Below are 24,461 nucleotides of genomic sequence, written 5' to 3'. Positions count from 1 at the left end.
ATTCTTAATCTAAGTGGCTAGAGGTACTGGGCAATGTCTCAGCACAAGTAACACCCATCCTTCTGAATTACAGAACGAAAAGCCATTCATACTTTTTACATTTCTAACGTGGCATCATGACCTAAGTTGATGCTTTCTAATCCATTTGAGTTTTCTTTTTTTTTTCCTTGGCCTCTGGGTTTCAGCTAGCTTAGACCACAGGCTAGTGAGTAGAAGAAGAATTCCGTGATGAGATATAATTTCTTTAGAAGACCCAGCCAGCACTGCAAATCTCACAGTCCGTTAAATGGGGTTTGGGGAGGGAAAACGTAACACAGTGTAATGTAGCATAAGTATTGATGGTTCAGTGTGTTTTCACTTGAACCTTGTATACAACATTGTAAGACTTCACCCATTTTACAGATAAGATCTTTGAGTTGAGAAATTTGACTAGGTGGGTCAGCTGGGAAAGTTTAAAGGCTATCAGACAATATTAAAACAACTGACTTGTGGATTAACTGGGAAGAGGTCATTGCTAGTTAACTATTGGGGGTTTTCTCTTGCTTTCAGTATTCAACCCAAAGCTGCAAGTCATTTAATATTTTGGAAAACAGATTATAATTAGCTGGAATGATGGTCCAAGAGCAGGAAAATTCATGTACTTATACATTAAAGAAAATTAACCATTATAAAGATAGGGCTGAGAGAAATCTGAAAATGGCAATTTATATTAAAAAAATTCTGGTATTGCTTGAGTCCTTCATTCAACAGGAGTTATCAGAGCAAATAATGGCATTTTAGGCCATTTTGAGATGTAATGCATGTTAAAACTTGTAGAGGCACACAAAACACTTTTGCATGGTGACTAGCCCAATATAAATGTTAAGTTAGCATCAGCTGTTGTAACTGAGTCCGCTTTTAATTAGGTAAAGTCCCTGCATTGAATAAGACTCACACCTTGATGCCATGTGCCAAACATTAACTACATGCTTTACAGAGATAATCTCTTATCCTAACTATAACCTGGGCTTTCCTGGTGGCACAGTGGTAAAGAATCTGCCTGCAATCCATGAGACACAGTTTCAATCCCTGGGTCAGGAAGATCCCCTGGAGAAGGAAATGGCAAGCCACTCCATTATTCTTGCCTGGGAAATCCCATGGACAGAGGAACCTGGCAGGCTATATTCTGTGGGGTTGCAAAAGAGAAAGACATGACTTAGTGACTAAACAGCTACTATCACCTAATGATGAGGGACTAATCTAATTCCCATTTTAGAGTTGGGAAAAGAGAGCTGCAGAGATGTTAAGAATATTGCAACAAGTCATTCAGATGGCAAGTTGTGAAGCTGGGTTTCAAACCTGGGCATTGTGACTTCAGGAGTTTGGTCGTCCCTAAAGTTGGGTCATTTTGAATGTTCAGATTCTAGAATGTATTATGTGCTGTGAACAAATACATGACTTCTGTCTGGTTTCTGTGTTTACTTATACTACTACAAATTAACATGATAATGAGAATGTGAATATTTTAGTTTAGTGAATGGGGCCCTAGTGGACTAAAAGACTTAGCTTCCAAACATTCATAAAGGTAAGTTTTATCCAATAGTACTTGACCTGGTATTTTCACAGTATTTTCTGTGTTTCAGAACAAAGAAATCTTTCCTTCCCTGTTCAGAAATAATATACACACACTGGCATACGTATGACCTTTTTGATTGCTTCTCCTGTTGGATACACTGTCAGTGTGCCCTTCTCAAGTCTGAGAGTTTCAGGAAGATTTTTAATTTCAGCTTCAAGTGAAATGATGCACTGGGGAACCCTGAGTCCTTTCCATCCCACCTAATCCTTCCCCTGTCAAAGTTTGCTATTGACTCCTACATACAGGCAATGTTCAAAGCACGACGTTGACAGTGTTGAACAGAAGGCAGCCATCCCTGCCCTTGAACTTGAATTCTGTTTCTGCCTTCTCCCACTTTAGACTTTCACTCATCACTAGCCATAGTTGGTGATTTAAAAAAAAAAAGAAAAACCAACAAACTTTGTTCTTGGTCTACAATTTTCCTAGTAGTAGACACACTTGTGTAGTATAACTTCACCTGTTCTGTTACTTAAAGACATTGTAGGCAATTCTGGTTTAAGACTGTCTCTGAATTTGGTCTCCTTTGGAAATATTCCATCTTTGGGGGATTTAAACTCAGTCAAGTTTGGATTCTCCCCTTCATCCTTCTGCTCGATACTTACAGCTTCCCAAATAGCTGCACGCTTCCAATGTGCTTTGGGAGGAACTGAATCTAAGACCCAGGTATGAGAAGAGTGAATTATCAGGGGCGAGAAATTCTAGAGTGAGACTCATCACAGAATCAGGCCAAATGGAATTAAAATCTTCATATTGTACACTTTTGTTGAGCTTCGTCATTTTGTGGCCAAAAACTTTCTAATAGCGTCTTTTCTGTAGTGTGTGGCTGTACAAAAATCGATGCTAATTTTAGGGGGAAGATGTAGTGAAATCCACTCTGGGATTTCATACTTGGAATTATTACAGTGGAATGGCATTCCACAAACTCCTCAGCAGACATGAGTCACTGGTATAACACAACATCTTCTGCTGATAAAATTTAAATTTTTTTCTAAATCTAATAACATAAGATAGTAGGAACTTTAATATTTTACTGTGTAATGAAATCTATTTGTAATTCTTTTTCAAGCCCTTATGCAAACCTTCGATGTGACCTAAGTGTGATTTGAGAGCAGCCTTTTTATAGTTGACATCACTGATGCTATAAGAGAAAAAGCCTGGAGCAGCAGCAGGTTGAATTATTAGTGTAGTGGGGATAAAGGATCATATAATTTGAAATACATAACTCTTGTGGAATTTTTGTTTGAGTGTTTTCCCCCTTACGCAGTCCTTCCAACTTTAAGACTTGGCTGTGGGGTGACAGCAGACAGAGGCTGCTCAGCTCTGCTGGGAACCTTCTGAGAGACACAGGTTGGAATCCTCCCATTAAGAGGGGAAGAAGCTGGCCCCCCACTCCGACCCCTTGTTGGTTGAGTGTGGCCTAGGGAGCACAAACTGTGGCCTCTCCAGCTTGCACCCTTGACCTCCAGGGATGAGGGAAGCTCTCATTATGTCTGGGAGTTGTTTGTAGATGACGCCTCAGTAGTAGGTGAGTGCATGTGGGCAAGGCACCAATGAGCCAATTACAATAAGTCCTCTACATACAAATAGAGCTTAAGTTTGAAAAAGTTAGCCCAGGTACCCAACTAACACAATGGACTACATAGTACTGAAATAGGTTTGTAACACTTCTCATAAAAATAATACATGAAGAACAAAACATTTTAAATCTTATGGTACCTTGGAAAGTTCAGTAGTAGATACAACAGCTGGCATACAGGCGCTGGTACCAAGTGAACAGGCAGGAAGAGTTACTGACTAGAGGAGGGAGTGGGGTGGGATATGATAGAGCTGAAGGTTTGTCAGCAACAGGGGATGGAGACCAGCCACAATGTCACTCATGGCTAATGTTGATGGAATGTGTATTTCCATCTTTAAAAGTCTGCAACTTGAAGGTTTGTATGTAGGGGACTTACTATAGTCAAATCAGTTATTCAATAATGAATACTTAATAGTACCCACCTATACATAAGTTACTAATATCAGTTTGTTAGGGCTGCTATATTAAAATACTGCAGCCTGGGTGACTTAAACAAGAGAAACTTACTTTCTCACAGTCTTAGGGGCTGTAAGCCTAAGATGAGAGTGTTTGCTGGGTTGGCTTTGCTGAGGCCTTGCTCCTTGGTGTGCAGATGGCTGTTTTCTCACTGTTCACACGTGGTTTTTCATTCTGTGCCCAAGAATCCCTAGTGTCTCTTCCATCCCTAATCTCCTAGAAGGGCACCAGTCAGATGGGATTAGGACCTACCCTAAAGGGTTTATCTTACCTTAATTGCCACCTTCAAGACTCTGTTTCTAATTAGTGTCACATTCTGAAGTACTGGGAGTTAGGACGTCAGCATATGAATTTTGGGGGGAACACAATTCAGTCCATAACAACTATCAGATGCATAAGAGAAACACAGGGTTATCCAGATCTTAGAGGAGTTTGTGTAATTGGGTCACTACTGAAAGATATTGGTCACTTTCCTGAGCAGTGGGCAATTTTTTTTTTATTTCTTTTGAGGGTGTTGAAGATTAAGCATAATTTTATGTACTGAGAGGCAGATTTTCTAGCTCTCTTCTGTTTTTGGAACTCATACCCCTGAGTAGAAAATTGGCAGATTTTTCAAATAAGAAACTAAACACTATAGGAAATAGAATATTGGTGCTTGGAGTTTCTCCAAAGAAAAATCCAGTTGCTATCCTGATTATCTTACAAGTAGTATCTAGTCTCAAAAATTACTCAAAACCCAGAGTATCAGATTAGATTTTTAGTGCCTCATTCTACAGTGTCCACAGATAGCAAAGGACCATGAGATAAGAAAATCTAACAGGAAGACCAACCAAAACAAAATACAAGTTGCAGACAGTAAAGGGCCCACAGAGTACCCAGTACAATGAATAAAGAGACTCCCATGAAGAGATGCTATCTCAAAGCACTAACGATGAGAAATGTTCCCTTGGTATCTCTAATTTTCTTTCAGAGATCTCTAGTCTTTCCCATTCTATTGTTTTCCTTTATTTCTTTCCATTGATCACCGAGGAAGGCTTTCTTATCTCTCCTTGCTATTCTTTGAAGCTCTGCACTCAAATACGTATAGATTTCCTTTTCTTCTTTGCCTTTAGCTTCTCTTCTTTTCTCAGCTATTTGTAAGGCTTCCTCAGACAACCATTTTGCTTTTCTTTTTCTTGGGGATGATCTTGGCATGGACCTAACAGAAGCAGAAGATACAAGAGGTGGCAAGAATACATAGAAGAACTATAAGAAAAGAGCTTCATGACCCAGATAACCATGATGGTGTGATCACTCATCTAGAGCCAGACATTCTGGAATGTGAAGTCAAATGAACTTGAGGAAGCATCAATACAAACAAAGCTAGTGGAGGTGATGGAAGTGAAGTCGCTCAGTCATGTCCGACTCTTTGTGACCCTGTGGACTGTAGCCCACCAGGCTCCTCTGTCCATGGGATTCTCCAGGCAAGAATACTGGAGTGGGTTGCCATTTCCTTCTCCAGGAAATCCAGTTGAGCTATTTCAAATCCTGAAAGATGATGCTGTGAAAGTGCTGCACTCAATATGCCAGCAAATCTGGAAAACTCGGCAGTGGCCACAGGACTAGAAGAGTTCAGTTTTCATTCCAATCCCAAAGAAAAGCAATGCCAAAGAACGCTCAAACTACCACAGGATTGCACTCATCTCACATGCTAGCAAAGTAATACTCAAAATCCTCCAAGCCAGGCTTCAACAGTATGTGAACTGTGAACTTTCAGATGTTCAAGCTGGATTTAGAAAAGGCGGAGGAACCAGAGATTAAATTGCTGACATCTGTTGGATCATCAAAACAAAGTTCTAGAAAAACATCTGCTTTATTGATTATGCCAAAGCCTTTGTGTAGATCACAACAAACTGTGGAAAATTCTTCAAGAAATGGGAATACCAGACCACCTTACCTGCCTCCTGAGAAATCTGTGTGCAGGTCAGGAAGCAACAGTTAGAACTGGATGTGGAACAACAGACTGGTTCCAAATCAGGAAAGGAGTACGTCAAGGCTGTATATTGTCACCCTGCTTATCTAACTTAGATGCAGAGTACATCATGAGAAATGCAGGGCTGAGTGAAGCACAAGCTGGAATCAAGATTGCCAGGAGAAATATCAATAACCTCAGATATGCAGATGACACCACCTTTGTGGCAGAAATTGAGGAGGAACTAATGGGCTTCTTAATGAAGGTGAAACAGGAGAGTGAAAAAGTTGGCTTAAAACTCAACAATCAAAACTAAGATCATGGCATCCGGTCCCATCACTTCAAGGTAAATAGATGGAGAAACAATGGAAACAGTGACAGACTATCTTCTTAGGCTCCAAAATCACTGCAGATGGTGACTGCAGCCATGAAATTAAAAGATGCTTGCTCCTCAGAAGAAAAGCTATGACCAACCTAGACAGCATATTAAAAAGCAGAGACATTAGTTTGCTAACAAAGGTCTGTCTAGTCAGAGCTATGGTTTTCCAGTGGTCATGTATGGATGTGAGAGTTGTACTATAAAGAAGCTAAGCACCGAAGAATTGATGCTTTTAAACTGTAGTATTGAAGAAGACTCTTGAGAGTCCCTTGAACTGCAAGGAGATCAGTCCTAAAAGAAATCAGTCCTGAATATTCATTGGAAGGACTGATGCTGAAGCTGAAACTCCAATACTTGGGCCACCTGATGCGAAGAACGGACTCATTTGAAAAGACCCTGATGCTGGGAAAGATTGAAGGCCAGAGGAGAAGGGGACGACAGAGGATGAAATGGTTGGGTGGCATCACTGACTCGATGGACATGAGCTTGAGCAAGGTCTCGGAGTTGGTGATGAACAGGGAGGACTGGCGTGCTGCAGTCCATGGGGTTACAAAGAGTCGGACACCACTGAGCAACTGAACTGACTGAACGATGAGAACTTGCAGAAAGAAAACTAATGGTGAATAAACTGGAAGAAAATGTGGCATTGAACCCTGGAAGGTAGAAACTACTAGAGTGATCCCTTTTAATTCTGATGAAAAATGGTTTTTAACCTGGAATTCAATTCTAAGCACAAACTGACAAAGTGAAAGGGAAGTCATTTGCGTTTATGGGAGAACCCAAAGCACTTGCCTTTCCTATAGTCCTTCTCAGGAAGCTGCTGAAGTAAACCTAGAAGACTGCAAGGTGGAGGATCAGGAAAGAATGCCTCCAACACAGTGGAAGAATGTGATAGAGAAAGCAGCTGGCAGAAAGTTCTTGAGACAAAGATGAAACTGATAGTTTACCTGATATATTTGTATAGAAAGTATTACTGAGATTAATTTTCCTGAGCTCTTGGAATATTGAACTATTATTGCCTCTAAAGTAGAAAAAATACACAAATGTTGCTGTAAATTATTGATTTAAAAACACCTACATTTACACAGTCATCGTAATTTAAAAAAATATTGATTTATCTAAATACTGAGATAAAATCTCATTTGTAACATGAGGCAGAAGGAACTAGAGATAGTAGTTTAAGAGAACTAAATCCTCATCCTTATGAAAGGAATGTCTAAAATTGGTAAATTAAAAAATAGAAATCTGGGCATCTTATTCAGTAATACGGAGATAAATGGCATAAAAATTTGCTAAAATATAGCCAAGTGGCTGTGATGCAGCCAGGAAACTGCTATTTCTATAAAGTTTTCATATTACTTTTTTGGGAACTATAATAAAAACATATAACACTAATAAGATATAAAATCAAGTAGAAATTATATGTATATATTTAAAAATGCATAGTTTAATAATCAGTTCATTTAAAATATACATATCTTGATGTATATAGATTTTAAGAATTAATATATAGCTTTATGTACATGAAGATATGCTAACATGTTGTATTTATTTTGCCAGCACTATACTAAGCATTTTATATCACCTTAAGAGACCTTATTACCCCATTATAAAGACTGACAATCTGAACCTACATGAGTATATGTCTTGCCCAAAGCCACATAGCTAGTCTGTAGTGCAATGGTTCTCCAACTTTACGGATCATCTGAATGACCTAAAAGACTTGCTGAAAACACACATGGCTGGGTCTTACCCTCAGATGGTTACACTAATCTGGGAAGGGGCCAAAACAAAAGATCCCAGGTGATGCTGAAACTACTGGCCCAGGGATCATATTTGAAAATGGTTGAACTTGGAGCAGTATTGGGAAGTAAAAGTGGGTGTCTCCAACTCCAATCACTTACATAGTGCTCCTTATCTAAAGCCACATAGGATAGGAAATATTGGCTGAACTGACACACAAGCTGACGGAAGAATTTGTCCCAGAGAACTGTCATGGAATGAACAGAGACATTTTAAAATAGACTCTTAGGCCAAATACGTTAAGTGGCGCAGACTTCTGAACATCATAAAAATGGTTTGACCTCATTCCTAAATAGAAGTTAGGTATATTAGGGACTTCCCTGGTGGTCCAGTGGTTAGGACTCTGTGCTTACACTGTTGGGAGCCCAAGTTCAGTCCCTTGTCAGGGAACTAAGATCCTACAAGCTGCCTGGCACAGCCAAAAAAAAAGTGAAAAAACAACACCCAGCTATTTTAGCAGATGGTACTAATGGGGAAAATTCTAACTGGCTCAAGTGAATTATGATTGTGGTATACCAGTTGCTAGTGATTGGTCTACAGTGAGGCATGTGACACAGTTCTGGCCAATGAGATCTAAAAGGAGGTCTGATGGTGGATTTCTGGGAAAGATTCTTAGCCAGACACTTTAAAGAAGAGATGCTATCATGTCTGGTTCTGATGTCTACAATAGTGGCAACAATTTGTGCCCAGGAGAGAGAGTTGTTCTCAAGACAAAGCTGCAGTCTTATTCAAAAGTTGGGCAGAAAGATGAATTCTTGGTGATACTGAGGGAACTGCTGAATTAAGCAAACATGGAGCTGTCTACATCTGGATATCTTTGACACGTGAGAAGAAATTTTCTCACTCTTTTAGACAGCCAATTTAGGTGCCTGCATCTGTAGGCATCCCAAATGACAGGTGAGAAGTATATACAGATATGTCTGAAAGAACTGGAACGTTAGTGAAAGACAGAATGAGGAGCAATTTGGTGGGAGGGTGGGGGAGCAAAAACAAGAAAGGAGGAAGTTCAGTCAGAGCAGCAAGGCCTGGCTGCTGGAAGGAACAGCATTTCCTGGTACAGCGGGAGTCTAGGGGTAACACCATTCTTCCTCCCCACCATGGACCTAGCTTCCCCTGAATACCTGTGCCTTCTGAAAAGGAGGGGCAAAAAATACTGTAACTCAAGATAATATTACAGCATTGCTGTTTTCAGTTGCTCAGTCGTGTCCAACTTTGCGGCACCATGAATTGTGGCCTGCCATTCTCCTCTGTCCATGAGAAATCCCAGGCAAGAATACTGGAGTGTGTTGCCATTTCCTTCTCCAGGGGGACCTTCCTGACCCAGGGATCGAAACTGTGTCCTCTATATTGACAGGCAGATTCTTTACCATCTGAGCCATTAGGGAAGCCCAGTATTACAGCATAATAACACTATGATGCAGTGTTATAATGAAATGTTATTTTAATACTCTAATGTACATTATAATACATAACAGTTGAGATATTTCTGTGGAGGGAGTTAACTGATCTAGAGAGTTACCTGCTATGTGGACCGTTTGTCATAGGTAGCCTATTCTGCTAATTACTTATTATCATGTAACAAACCACTCTCAAATTTAATGGCTTAAAATAACAAACAGTTAAATGACTCATGACTCTGTGGGTCAGCAGTTTAGGCTGGCCCCAGCTGGGTGGTTCTGATATTGGCTGGGCTGCCTCACACATCTCTGGGGAACTGCAGGCCACTTGGGTGGCCCTGCTCCTGGGTGTTGGCCAGCTGTCACCTGGAATGACAGGGGTGACTGGTCATGTGATCCCTCAGATCCCAGCCCTTAGCTGGGCTTTTGCTCTTGGTTGTAGAGGGCAGGTAAGACACATGTCACCTTGGCTATATTTTGTTTGCCAAAGCAAGTTGCGAGGTGAGTCCAGATTAACAGGTCAGGGAAATAGATTCCATCTGTTACTGAAAATGTTGTGGATAAAGGAAGAGGGGGCTGGAGAGATGATACCGTGTCCACAAATGGTCTGCCACACATTTCTAGTGGAAAACTGAGCAAGGAACCATCTGAGAGATGGGTAAGAAGCAGTTACTGCAGAGGTGTGGGCAAATGCTGATTGTATGGGAGACTAAATACCCACGGAGTCATGGATCACAGTCAGCTTCAAACTTCTGAAGGGCTGGGGCAGCACCTGGGCAATAACAGCTGTGTCTGGCAGAGGACCATTCCTATGAGAGGACAGGTGGCTGAGGCTGCGCTAAGGTATCTTGTCAGGAAGTCAGGAGAAGGGGAAGAACATGAATGAGTATTGTTTTGAGTAACACTCAACAGCGATTTCCAGAGAAACAGGAGGAGACTATGCCAAGGGAGTGGTGGGATAGTGGACTATGGCTGCGTTAGAATGGCTGGGAGCCATGGTGATTTCAGCATCAATGTGTCACATTTATATCTGCCGCTTGTCTGATAGAGACAGAGCAACTGTGTTCAGATGCTGCCTGCCAGAGTCCTCTGTCCGTGGGATTTCCCGGGGAAGAATAATTGGAGTGGGCTGCCATTTCCTCCTCCCAGGGATCTTCCTGATTCAGGGATTGAACCTGCATTTCCTGCATTAGCAGGTGAATTCTTTACCACTAGTGCCACCTGGGAGGCCCAGAGGCATAGCGATTGCTCATAGGAAATAGCACGGCTCTGATGCTAACCTGGAGTCCTCTTCAGATGGGTTAATCACAGGCAGCCCAGGCTTGCATCTGTCCAGGACCTGCCTGGACTCTCCTCGTTGGCCCTTCTGGCTCCAGGTTACCCCCTCTTCAGGAGTCTCTGCTCTTCTATATCTATGACATTTGCTTGGAAACAGCAGTTGCTGGACTTCAGACTCTTTCCCAATGGTATCGATTTCTCAGACACATTAAGCTGAAGATTCTGAAATTCATACTTTAAGTACAAGGTTGACATTTTATATTCCAGCGATCTCTGTTTTCTGATCAACATATATCTGTGGGGCCAAAACTGAGGGAGCTGGTCTCTCCTATAATGTGTCCTCCCTAGGATTGTATTTCCATGTGAGGATGATGCTGCCATGATTTGGGCTCTGTCCTGATGTTTCCTATATGCACGACAATTAATTGGAAGTGTTCTGGAGTTGATCATATTCTTGGATGTCTGGAGAGAGGCTCCCTTGGGAAGGCCTTGACTGCCTCCTTCACTGTGCAAAATCACTGACTGTTTACATCAGCTTATCAAACATGATTTTACTTTCTTCACTTCTTTATTATATTTAACTATATTGTCCAGTGGGGGTTACACTTAGAATTTAGTTGGGGTAGCTAACATATATAAACTGATAAAACAATTCCAAGCTGATTACCTTGCCGGTATTGATGGAAAAGCGTGGCAGGGGAACATCATAGGGCATTTTCCTTGTAGGAAGACTAATACATGAACAGTGCATGGGAAAATGGATGGGGCAAGAGGGCAGGGAGAACACTCTAGACAAATCTTCAACTTAAAGACTAAAACTAATGTCTTTAAATTTGTTAAATGTGTACATACATGTAAAATTCAAACTAAAACTTCGGCGCTCTTACTCTGTTTCTTAGAGGAAAGGTGAATTGTAACGCATGAAACATAAAACACTCCTAGACTAATAGAAAAGATTAATAACTTAGTTTTTTTTTTTTTTTTTTTACCATAGAAGCAAAAGTTTCTGTGCACAAAAGTTTTTCAAATAGTAAATTATTTACTAAGCATTCAGTAAGTATTCCTTGGTGTTAGAAATGATTCAGGCTTGATTCAGGCTGTCCTATTTTTTGATAGGGTAAATTTTGAGAGAGATGGCATTTAGGGAGAACCTTTAATCAGCAATCATCATTTTGTGTTTTGAATTGAGTCATATCCTGTTTCAGAAGTTCCAGGAATGTAGTTCATGAATGTGGATTATGTGTGAAAATTTTATAGGCGGAACATATTTGTGTTAGAATATATATTTAGATCGATGGATGGACAGATGACATACAGATAGATACAAGCTCATCTCAGCAAACCCCTAGGATAGTGGCAAAAGAGGGTCAGCAAAGAATGTTAAATTTCCCTGGGCCGTTGGGGGTGGGGTGGGGGTGGGGCGCTGATATAGTGCCCAGAGAAATTAGCCTGTGTTAAGTAAGGCTAATATATCAGGTTTCCCAGAGTATGACAAGATGAATGGGGTGGCCCTACTCTGGCAGAAGTTTCAATACTGTGTTGAGTCTCCTGTGATGTGGTCCCAGGACTTTCAACATTGTGGGTTTGTATCTTCAGGCAACCAAAGGAGGACTGTCTGCAGCATGGGATGTTCACGCAGTCCTTTCATCTGCCTGTAACCCCAGTTCTCCAGCTTGTTCAGAGCCCCCTGCCCATCTCCTTTTCTCTTCTACTATATCTTTTTGTTTTTCTGTTAAATTTGGGGAGTGGGTGGTGGATAACCATAAATATCATCTTAAAAAGCCAGAAATCTCTACTTGTCTCTTGATCCTTTTCTATAAACAAACAAAAGCTTACTGTTTACTGAGAAGAGAGTGAAGGAATTTAATTAGTATTTTGAAATTCAAATCAAGGTTATCAGCACTCAAAATATGACAAATGTTATAAAAGACTTGTGTTAAGATACAAAAGCATAGTCTTTGCAGTAAAACTTCCTTTTATCTTTCTCTGTTCTTGATTTCCTAAACTGATTTATGTTTTAACTTAGTCTCTAGTTTTTACCCCCAATCTAGAGATCATCTTTCATCTTTATTCAGTGAAGAGTACCTTTTGCATGACTTGATGTAACCCTTTTCAATCTTACCATCAGTAAATTATCAGTTTCTCTGAATGTGCTACTTTTAAATATTTCACTTATTTTAAGATTTCAAAAAGTTTATTATGTTACACAGAAGTTTATATTTGCCATGAAGTATCACTATATGAAAAGTTATCTTTTTTAAACTTTAGAAAGTTTTATACATTTGTTTATACATTTCAGGGCTTCCCTGGTAGCTCAGATGGTAAAAAAAAAAAAAAAAAAATCCACCTGCATTGTGGGAGACCTGGGTTTGATCCCTGGGTTGGGAATATTCCCTGGAGAAGGAAATGACTACTCACTCCAGTCTTGTCTGGAGAATTCTATAGACAGAGGAACCTGGCAGGCTGCAGTCCATGGGGTCACAAAGAGCTGGACATGACTGAGCAACTTTCACTTTATACATTTCAAGTATCTTCCAGTTTTGTTTGCAGTTTATTTGGTTACTAGGGCTCTTGTTTATGAAGTCTTTAAAACATGGATCATGGAGCTTTAGTCATTACTTTGGGAATGTTACATTTTCTAACTCTATTACTCTCCTCAAAGAAATGACTCACATTGGATTACATTCTACTCTATTAAATTATGAATGGTTTCTAAGGCTTCACACTTCCTCTTTCTCTTATTATCTTTGACGTGAATCTCCTGTAACTGAATAACTGTAGTTTGAGATGGTGATAGAAATTTTAGGTTCACAGTCCTTAATTTCCTACCAAAATCTGTGGTAGGCAAAAACAAAGTGTTGAAAACTGACAAATTTTTCATAACTCTTTTGGTAGCATCCTGACCTGTTCTGAGCTCCTTCAGTGGTAAAACCAAACCTGAAATGACATGAGGCTATTTACAATCTTGTCTTTAATCCCAGTGAGTATAAATATTTATGTGTTTCACTGAAAAAACATCAAGATGTTTACTTATGGGGTGATCTCCCAGATGCTGCTGGAGTTATCTATTTCTATGAAATAGAAAAATATAAAATATACATCTCTGCACTTTCTAAAATCTGACTTCTGAATTCCAAACACATCCAGTTCCAGGTATCAAAGCATAATTTTCAGAAAAAAAGGCTCTTCATAAATATAAAATGAACACATGTCAAAGATTTTATTCAACTCATTAATTGATGAGGAAACCAGTAAGATGGTAAGCCTTGTTCAAAGGAGAATTGGAATAAAGATCTATGTAGTCAGACAGTCAAAGGAAAACTGAAATAAATGTGTGTGACTAGATTAAAAAATGGTTAATGGCTTACAAATTAAGAACTTAATTCAAGAGGAGTCTTCAAATTTTCATGTGATTTCAAAGTATCAGTACTTTTGACTTAATATTAAATAACAAAGTCAAATACATAGGTGTATTCGCCAAGATATTTATATAATCCTTAGTTAAATAATGACATTGAAAGGACATGTGGAGACTTCCCTGTCGGTTCAGTGCCTAAGACCCCATGTTTAGGCACATGGGAGCCCAGGTTCAATCCCTGGTCACGGAACTAGATCCCACGTGCCACAACATAATTAAGACCTGGTGCAGCCAAATAAATATATTTTTTTAAAAGGACATGCTGTTATCCTTAAGTTTTATTTCCAATTTTTGGATTTTTTTCCTCAACTCCTTGCTCAGTCTCCACTATGACCGTAAATAATTTCTAAAGCTTATTTTTGAGAGCAACAAGAGGTAGTCTTATTAATTTTGGCCCCATTCTTTACACAGGTGGAGTGAGATGTGTATGTTACCACATACAAGCCTCTTCTGGCATATAGTCCTTTGCAAACTAAGATGGAGAAGATGTAAGAAATTGGACTCAAAATCTTGTCCTGAATATACCTGCCTATTCTGCCTGTGCTTCCTCAGAGCACAGAGTGCCTCATTCCTGATCTTTGTCTGAAACTCCTTTCAGGGTATGTTGAAGGCCAGTGACGGCAGTGGTTAGTGACTTCATTGAAAGAAAGTGAAAGTGAAAATAGCTCAGTTCTTGAGACCCCATGGACTATACAGTCCATGGAATTCTCCAGACCAGAATACTGGAGAAGGTAGCCGTTCCCTTCTCCAGGGGATCTTCCCAACCCAGGGATTGAACCCAGGTCTCCCGCACTGCAGGCGGATTCTTTACCAGCTGAGCCACCAGGGAAGCCCAGTGACTTCATTACCGTAGACAGTACAAGGGACACTTTTTATTTGACAACTCTGTTACTTGGCCTTCCCTGGTGGCACAGGTGATAAAGAATCTGCCTGCAATGCAGGAAACCTGGGTTTGATCCCTGGGTCATGGAGATACCCTGCAGAAGGGCATGGCTACCCACTGCAGCATTCTTGCCTGGAGAGTCCCATGGACAGAGGAGCTTGGAGGGCTAGAGTCCATGGGGTCACAAAGAGTAGAGCACGGCTGAGTGATTAATGCACTCGGTTACGTGCTTTTCTCTTGAGAGTAGGAAGCCAAGGCTAAGAATCTCTCATCATGAAATTTCACTTGCAGTACCTGTAAGGTGGGGTGAAGTCCCATCTCATAGATATTCCCACCATTTTAAAAGGTTCTCTTAGCAAGTGACCTTCCTTACCACTGTGAGACTGGACCTTTCTAAGCAGTAGAATAGTTTCCAGGCCAGCTTTCCTGGGAAGGATTGGTAAACATTATCTCCACACATCAAGAATTATTTTTATTGTTTATTTTGTATTCTTTTAATGTTCATTATACCATATCAAATAAAGATTCTTACATGACACTCTAGGTATGGTTGTGGTTACCCAATTAGTACAGTTATACCTTAGTAGGGAGAACTGACTCTCTTTACTAGGAGAGAATCTATGCAAATAACCATGCTCCTATTAAAAGCAAGAAGAGCAAATATGCATTTTTTTATTACAAATAGAGACTCTGAAAATCATTTGAATTCTGTGGATCAACATAAATTGGATATCATTTGTCAAATGATCCAATCTGTAGAAGCACAGTCTGCTAATTTGAGAGAGCTTTTCTCATATACTGACTAGAAAATAGAACGCTACAAATAATGCTAAATATATTCCAAAATAAATAACTACAACTATATTTCTCTCATTGGTTCATTTAGTCTGCTGTAATTAAATTTTGCTCAATTCCCATGAAATTGTCAACTTCTTGGACAAAGGGTTTTACAAATCCTGACTGCCTTCAGGAATAACTAGCTAAGTCACGTCATCTTTAAGCTCCAAAGCCTGATCTGTGAGTTTTGACCTTTGAATCTCTGATATAGACTTTTCTAGGAGTTGGCTGAGATCATCTTTTTCTGTTGTTGAAGAAATAAACTCATGCCGGTAGACTGTAGCAGAGTCTTCAGGCAAGCATCCTGGTAGGACAGAAGCCTGTTTGATTATGAGGGTAGTTGCTGTGATTCATTTATCACAGTAAACAATAATGTAAAAATACAAGAGGGTAAAATTCTCTGTTGCAATAAAATACACTGTTTGATCAGTGTTACTCCTGAGTAAGGATATATAAAGCAAATTGAGGGTATTTATGAATTTCTAGGGTCTTTCAATCAGTTTTGTGAGATCATGGCATCTCACAGTATGGTATCACTGGTATCACATAGGGAGGCTTATATAAAGGTCAGATTGTTGGGCCCCACCTGGAGAATTTCAGGTAGGTAGGTCTGAGGTGGGTGTCTAGAATTGGTATTTCTTTTTTTAAAGAAAAATTTATTTTTATTTATTTGGCTGCAGCAGGTCTTGGTTATGGCGTGTGGGCTCTACTTGTGGCATACAAACTTAGTTTCAGATTGTGGGATCCAGTTTGCTGACCAGAGATGGTACCCAGGACCTCCTTGCATTGAGAGAGTGGAGTCTTAGCCACTGGACCACGAGGGAAGTCCCTGAGAATTGGTATTTCTAATGTGTGGGAAAAGAACTTTACTCTATCCTCTAGGTTCTTCTGGCAGGTCTAAGAATTAAATTGACATCAGACATTAGCAGGAGAAAGTCAAATTTAATTATGTATGTACAGGGGTGGAGGGGGTTCCAATGGAACTTATGTACCATTTAAGGAAAGAGCGGGGCTGGGGATCTGGGACATCAAAGGGAAGGCATTCAGTTCACAGAGATGGGAAAACGAATATTTGATAACCAAACGTTTATTGGTGCCATTCAGAGACAGTAGGGCACTGAAGGCTGGTCTTAAGCTCCTTTTACCACACCTTGCCCATAAGCTATAGGTTTCTCTGGTGACAGGGCTCTTCCTGGACCAGGCGCTTTATATAAATTCTTTTAGGCAGTGAAGGGAGAGGTTAAAAAACAAGCAAACAAGACTTCCTGAGTTGCCTGTTCATTAAAAGTAATCAGCCTAAAATAAACTTCATACCAAAGAGATATATTTTGGGGTGACATATTTTGTTCCCCTTTGTGAACAAGAAAGCACCCCAAACACACTCTGTCATTTCTAGGGGCCTTCCTTTTCTAGCGTTTGCTTAGTCGCTCCCTCATGTCCGACTCTTTGTAACCCAATGGACTATAGCCTGCTAGGCTCCTCTGTCCATGGGATTCTCCAGGCAAGAATATTGGAGTGGGTAGCCATTCCCTTTTCCAGGGGACCTTCCCAACCCAGGGATCGAACTGGGGTCTCCTGCACTGCAGGCAGATTCTTTACCCACTGAGCTACCAGGGAAACTCAAGGCAAAAAGACATATTTGTGGTTATATAGAGGCTGAATGGGAAATTGCAAAATTATTTCTAAAAAATAAAAAAAATCTGGAAATTTATGTGTTTTGTACATATGAGTTCTGATCTTAAGTCCAAGCTAAGAATTATTAGATGTCTTACCTGGTTAAGATAGGCTTTATGGATTCTTGAGATAAAATCCAAATACTTGACTACCTATTTAATCAAGGTAACTTTACAATATTTCAAAATGAATGCAGTAGAAGGTAACATGACCATAGGGGATTGTGGACGGTAGGGTTCCTGTTCATGGAAGGACCTGCCCAGCAGTCAGTAGGCAGCCTCAAGCTTTCAGCTCCCAAGAACTTTGCTCAGATGCATAGAGCTGCCTTGTCCAAGTTTTCTTCTTCCAGGGTGGCTCAGATCCAGTGATCCCAGGTGGAAAGGCCTCACATCTTGGTCCAACTCTGAACACTTTGAGCCATATATGTTCCAGGGTTGTCCAGGGGGTTGGCTGAAGTGTTGTGGGGCCTGCATACTTTAACTCCTGCCAGTTCTGTACTCTGCTTCTATCTTGACACTATCTGCTCACGTGGAACCCAGCCTCCTTCACACCTTAACACCCTCACAAATGAGTACACTTTGTCCTCTATTATTTTTTGTTAAATCAAGGACAAAATGAAACAATGCAAAGTACAGAGAATTATCCTTGTGAGTGTGGAATCCTATTTGGACAGGTTACACTAAAAAGTAACCATTTACTATCCATTGTTATGACTAAGTATTTCAAGACCAGTTGTTATTTTAATAGCAAGCCAAGTTCTGTTTCATATTAATACAATATTTGTCAGTAAGGGTTTTCAAATTAACTTAAGCTCATCAAAACTAAGCAAGCTGTCAATTTTAACATTTCATTCTTTTCAGACTCAGGTATTTTAAACCAAGGTAAATGAAATTCAGTTCCCTCTGAATGTCCACAACTTGCTATACAAATTCAAATTTTGTTCTCCATTATGCTCTTTCATATTCTGGAACACACAGATACTTTCCAACAGTACTTTTCTGATTTTCCTGAAAAAACATTTGCATTCCATAACTTGTGTATTCAGTTGTATTTTTCTGCTCCTAAGTGCTCCAAATAAGCTTACTTCTATTTTGCTGAGAGGTAGGTAATTGATAATTTCCAATCTTATAGTTTAGCAAACAATAAGCATGACTCAGTTCCTATAGCCACACATAACAGCTTTATGCATCGTTAAAGTGGCAAAGATGAGCACATCCAATAATATCCAAAATTATAATCACTCTGTAGTAAAGAAACTGAAGGCACATATAGTAAACCTGTGCTTGAATTTCAGTATTTTACTTGGAAATTATTCAGGTATCTGAAGACTATACAGTAATTAACTCTACAGTCAGTTCGAGGCTTTTTTTTTAGTTAATGAAGGATCTAGGGAATTATGTTTAAGCTGAAATGCTACAGAACATAATTACTATTCATATCAAAAAGTTGATCAGAATTATAATTTATCTTAGTTTATTTTTTATATTTTTTCATAATCTTAAAATATAATGTAGGAATAGTATAAGCTTTTGATCAAAAGTGAGTGAAGAAGCTTAGGAAATTCATGAAAACAAAATCAAATCTCTAAAATGTATTTTTATATAATACCGAATTCTGATATAATCACAGGAAAGATATATCACTGTTTTCATAACCAAAACTATCAAGGCAGTCTCATTTTCCCAGTGGTTCAACTTGATTATATGAACTTGGATTCTTATATAATCATACTTTTGGTGTAGTGATTTATTTGTTTTATCTTCAAAAGCTATCCCATTTAAAATTCAGTTTTATTTTCTGGAGAAATTTTAGGAATGGTTCACTCAAGTAGGTGTTAGTATCTCTATACCCACGCAAAACGGAGTCCCTTTATTTTGAGACTCTGCCATTAATGTATTAATAACTTCCAGAGGCAGGACAATATTTCAAAATTTACACAGTGAGAGCTTAAGGCTTTCTCTCAACCTTAGATACACAGATCTATATTTCACTAAAACTCTCTGAGCCATAGGTCAAAACAGAAACAACAGACTAACCAGTTTCTTTCCCCAAGAGCTGTTTTCCTTTTTAATGGGTACAAAATATTGTTTTAATTGATGCGAGCACATAGAGACAGACAAAAAGTTCTTCCCTGCCTCCCTGACAGAAAGCAGACGCCCATCTCAATACAAATGACACAGTGTCAAACCTCACAACCAGACCCCACTGCTTTCAGTGGGAAAGAGTACACTGGTTGTGCACAAACTAGAATCAGATCTGAATGTGGCCAAGGACCAGAAGTGAAACAAAAGCACAGGCAGAAAGGGTCAGCAAGTCTGCTGCTGCTTGAGATGGGCTGTGGGAGCCCAGGGAAGGTGGGCCTGGGCTCACAAAGCCCAAGAAATTGCACTTCTTGATCAATGCAGTTTAATTGGCTTTGCAGGTAAGTGCATCTGAACATCTCAGTAGAACCTCCAAAACTGCCAGTGTCAAAAAATTAAATGCGACTCATAGAAACATTAAATACATACTAATGATTTTATTCAGCCCATTGCTTAATGAAGAGATCACTAAGATGGTAAGATGGCTCAAGAAAGCTTAAAAAATGAAGTCACATCAAAGAAGAACAGGGTGAATTTGTTTGTAGATGCAAATCTGGTTAATGCATTACAGGGCACACAACTCTAACTTTGGGGATTACCTTTCCTATGGATAGAAATCTACAAGTTTACATGTAACTTCACAATGTCCAGTCTAGTTAAACATTAAAAAGAAGATACTTCATATACTTTAATATTCCTTGGGTTGAGCCAGTTAAACAGTAGGGTTGAAACACATATGGTCATCATCTTTATTTCTAAATTTTGGTGACTTTTAATTAGCAAAGTTCCTATAAGAGACCATGGATCTGAATTTACTTTGGCAACTTTGGCTCTGTCATTATTCAGTCAACTTCTATGACGTATTGGTTTGTGACTTAGTCTATAAAGTTACTTTTTCCCACCATGATGTGTGTGTTATCAAAATTAAATGAGCTTAAGTTGCCAGTAAGCACTAGTTCATCCATTCAGCACATAAAACATTCAAGATTCCAATACAGTGTTCGTTAAAAGCTGTTCTGTAGAACAACTTCATTGGAATCACCTGGGATACTTGTTAAAAACTCAGACTCCTGGCAAGATGTCAGGCCTAGTGAAGCTCAGTCTCTGGGGAGATGGCCTGGGAATACGCAGTTGTCTAGGTGGAAGGAAAGGCTCCTGCCTAAAATAAGTTAATACCAAGAAAAGCTCAGGAAAACAGACCTAAGTCATTTTGTGTCTCCAGGGATCAAGTCACTGTTTGAGCAAAAAGGGTAGTTGTTGACAGACGGTTCTGGGGTTAAAAATGGTGTTTGTACTTAAGGGGTCTCTTATTCACTACGGTATTGGTGTTACTGAACAGTATTTGTGTAATTTTAAGTGTGATAGCGAAAACTTTTGTTGGTTTACAGTCTTGAACTTAACTTCCCTGTTAAGTTGATAGCGATCTTAGGTGTTGAACAAAACATTGGCCTCAAAGGAAAGAGAGTGAATTTGTCATAAAATGTGTATGTGCTATGAGAGAGAGAGGAGCCCTCTTACAACAGGTATTGAGAGCGCTCTCCTTTCATTATACCTCCTTTGCTGCCTGTGCACGTAAACCTGAATCATGAAATTTTGTGTTCCAAAAGAAAATTTCTGAATGCTGTTGTAGGATCAGAAGCTGGATATTTTTATCAAAACAAGTTGTTCTGGTTCTCAATTTATTGCTTTAAAAATGTATCTTATTACATGGTCTCTATCAGAAATAGGCCTTTGCTAAATTATTAATAACTAAATGTAGAGCTACTAAAATTCTCATCAGCTGTTAGCTTATTGGGGTTGGGTATATATGTATCCATTGAGGGGGATGCCAAAAAGGAAGGGGTAGACAAAAGGAAAAAAGTAGGTTCAATGTTGAACCAATACAATTATGAAGTGCAAAAAAAAAAAAAAAAAAAAAGAATGCAGGGGCAAAAATTACTTATTCCCTGTCATTAAAAAAATTTTTTTTTTTTCCTGGCCAAAACCTTTAGGCAATAATATCAAAATGATTGCAAATAGTGTTTCAGGATATTTTTGCTTTACCCTTTGAAAAATGCATTTACTTTGAAGCATCTCAAATATTTTCCTTTAAAATCACTTTATCAGGAGACACAGAAACAAACACAAATGGTTAAGAAATGTGTCTTCAGTAAGAATTGAGGTTTGAAGCAAGAAAAAATGTTCAGTTCAGTCGCTCAGTCGTGTCCAACTCTTTGCAACCCCATGAATTGCAGCACGCCAGGCCTCCCTGTCCATCACCAGCTCCAGGAGTTCACTTAGACTCACGTCCATTGAATCAGTGATGCCATCCAGCCATCTCATCCTCTGTCGTCCCCTTCTCCTCCTGCCCCCAATCCCTCCCAGCATCAGAGTCTTTTCCAATGAATCAACTCTTCGCATGAGGTAGCCAAAGTACTGGAGTTTTCAGCTTTAGCATCATTCCTTCCAAAGAAATCCCAGGGCTGATCTCCTTCAGAAAGGACTGGTTGGATCTCCTTGCAGTCCAGGGGACTCTCAAGAGTCTTCTCCAACACCATAGTTCAAAAGCGTCAATTCTTCAGCGCTCAGCCTTCTTCACGGTCCAACTCTCACATCCCTATGTGACCACTGGAAAAACCATAGCCTTGACTAGACGGACCTTTGTTGGCAAAGTAATGTCTCTGCTTTTCAATATGCTACCTAGGTTGGTCATAACTTTTCTTCCAAGGAGTAAATGTCTTTTAATTTCATGACTGCAGTCACCATCTGCAGTGATTTTGGAGCCCCAAGAAAATAAAGTCTGACACTGTTTCCACTGTTTCCCCATCTATTTCCCATGAAGTGATGGGACCAGATGCCATGATTTTAGTTTTCTGAATGTTGAACTTTAAGCCAACTTTTTCACTCTCCTCTTTCACCTTCATCAAGAGGCTTTTGAGTTCCTCTTCACTTTCTGCCATAAGGGTGGTGTCATCTGCATATCTGAGGTGATTCATATTTCTCCCGGCAATCTTGATTCCAGATTGTGCTTCTTCCAGGCCAGCGTTTCTCATGATGTACTCGGCATATGTACATGTACATGTACATCTCATGAGGTACTCTGCATAAGTTAGATAAGCAGGGTGACAGTATACAGCCTTGGCGTACTCCTGAAAAAATGTTACAGGAGATCTAATATCTTGCCATCGAACTATCAAAATCATCCTGAATTTTTGGGAGCTGAATTTTACTGGCTTTGACCTGCGTTTCCTATTGGAGCTGGTCAGTAGGATGCTGGCAGCAGGTGTTCTCAGGGCTTAGCGGCTTCCTCTCGGCCACTCGCTGGCTCTGCGTCTGCTTATGGTCATGGGGGAGCCCTAGGGCCCCTGCACTTGACACTGGAGCTGCTTTCACGGTTCCTGCAGCTTCTTCAGAGCACAAGGCCCCAAAGGTGGCAGATCTTCAAAGCAAGATTGGAAAAGCAGAAAACGTACCGTCATCGTCACAGCTGCCCTTAGACCTGAGTGAGAGAAGTCTCGTTTTAGAAGCCCATACTTAGGCCCCTGCCCACAGAGCAAGGGATGTGACCACCCCTGCCCCCACTGCTTCCCTGTTCTAGGCATTCATGAGTAAGAGGCCCTCCCTTCTTCAAATTTTTGTTTTCCATTTTGTGGGTGATCAGTGCTCCTATAAAATAACAGAATTCTATCCTGGGATAATGCAGCAGTATCAAACTGCTGTGAAATGCTTGCTTTCCTTGTCGTACTTGATGCAGACTATACTAGTTCAAGAACCAGGTTCAAAGACTGTACTTTGAATAGTACTTTCTAGACCGTGTGTGGGGCCCCAGAATCCCCTGCCCAAAGGGACCTGCACTTGCTTCCTGGATCTGTGTAGAACTTTCCCCTAAATCCACGCTCTGGAGGCAGATCACACTGCCAGTGGCCACAGGCTGCTGTGTGGAGATTGAGGCTAGAGCTTGGATGTGTGGGATGGGGTGGCCACCCATGTGGGTCCCAGGCCCCCTTGCAGAGTGGGACAGAATGGAGCTTGGAAGAGAGCGTGTGGGAAGGAGATGGGGGAGAGGTTGGGAGCCATGCTCTGAGCTGAGATATTCTAAATTTGTGCCTGGTCTTGCAGTCAATATAAGGTATATTTATCAATGTAGAAGTGAACATACTTAATAACTTTTTTTAAATTAATGTATTTATTTTAATTGGAGGCTAATTATAGTATGGTTTTTGCCATACATTTACATGAACCAGCCATGGGTGTACATCTGTTCCCCATCCTGAAGCCCCCTCTCACCTCCCTCCCCATCCCATGCCTCAGGGTCATCCCAGTGCACCAGCCCTGAGCACCCTGTCTCATGCATTGACCTTGGACTGGCGATCTATTTCACATATGATAATACACGTTTCAATGCTATTCTCTCAAATCATCCCACCCTCGCCCTCTCCCACAGAGTCCAAAAGTCTGTTCTTTACATCTGTGTCTCTTTTGCTGTCTCGCATATAGGGTCATCGTTACCATCTTTCTAAATTCCATATATATGCGTTAGTATACTGTATTGGGGTTTTTCTTTCTGACTTACTTCACTCTGTATAATAGGCTCCAGTTTCATCCACCTCATTAGAACTGATTTAAATATTCTTTTTAATGGCTGAGTAATACTCCATTGTGTATATGTACCACAGCTTTCTTATCCATTCATCTGCTGATGGGCATCTAGGTTGCTTCCATGTCCTGGCTATTATAAACAGTGCTGCGATGAACATTGGGGTACACGTGTCTCTTTCCCTTCTGGTTTCCTCAGTGTGTATGCCCAGCAGTGGGATTGCTGGATCATAAGGCAGTTCTATTTCCAGTTTTTTAAGGAATCTCCACACTGTTCTCCATAGTGGCTGTACTAGTTTGCATGCCCACCAGAAGTGTAAGAGGGTTCTCTTTTTCTCCATACCCTCTCCAGCATTTATTGTTTGTAGACTTTTTGATAGCAGCCATTCTGACCAGTGTGAGATGGTACCTCATTGTGGTTTTGATTTGCATTCTCTGATAATGAGTGATGTTGAGCATCTTTTCATGTGTTTGTTAGCCATCTCTATGTCTTCTTTGGAAAAATGTCTGTTTAGTTCTTTGGCCCATTTTTTGATTG

The 24,461-nt window shown here is 40.1% G+C and overlaps 1 long non-coding RNA gene across 1 annotated transcript in view; it reads left to right on the top strand.

Annotated features, from left to right (window-relative positions):
• The window catches only part of LOC123331136, a 109,803-nt gene that overhangs the window by 1,864 nt on the left and 83,478 nt on the right, over positions 1-24,461 (top strand). The gene's annotated exons all lie outside the window — the stretch shown is intronic.

Source organism: Bubalus bubalis, chromosome 22 (genome assembly GCF_019923935.1).
Source record: "Bubalus bubalis isolate 160015118507 breed Murrah chromosome 22, NDDB_SH_1, whole genome shotgun sequence".
Taxonomy (NCBI): domain Eukaryota; kingdom Metazoa; phylum Chordata; class Mammalia; order Artiodactyla; family Bovidae; genus Bubalus; species Bubalus bubalis.
Note: the sequence above shows the minus strand (reverse complement) of the source record. Positions and strands in the feature narration are given on the sequence as shown.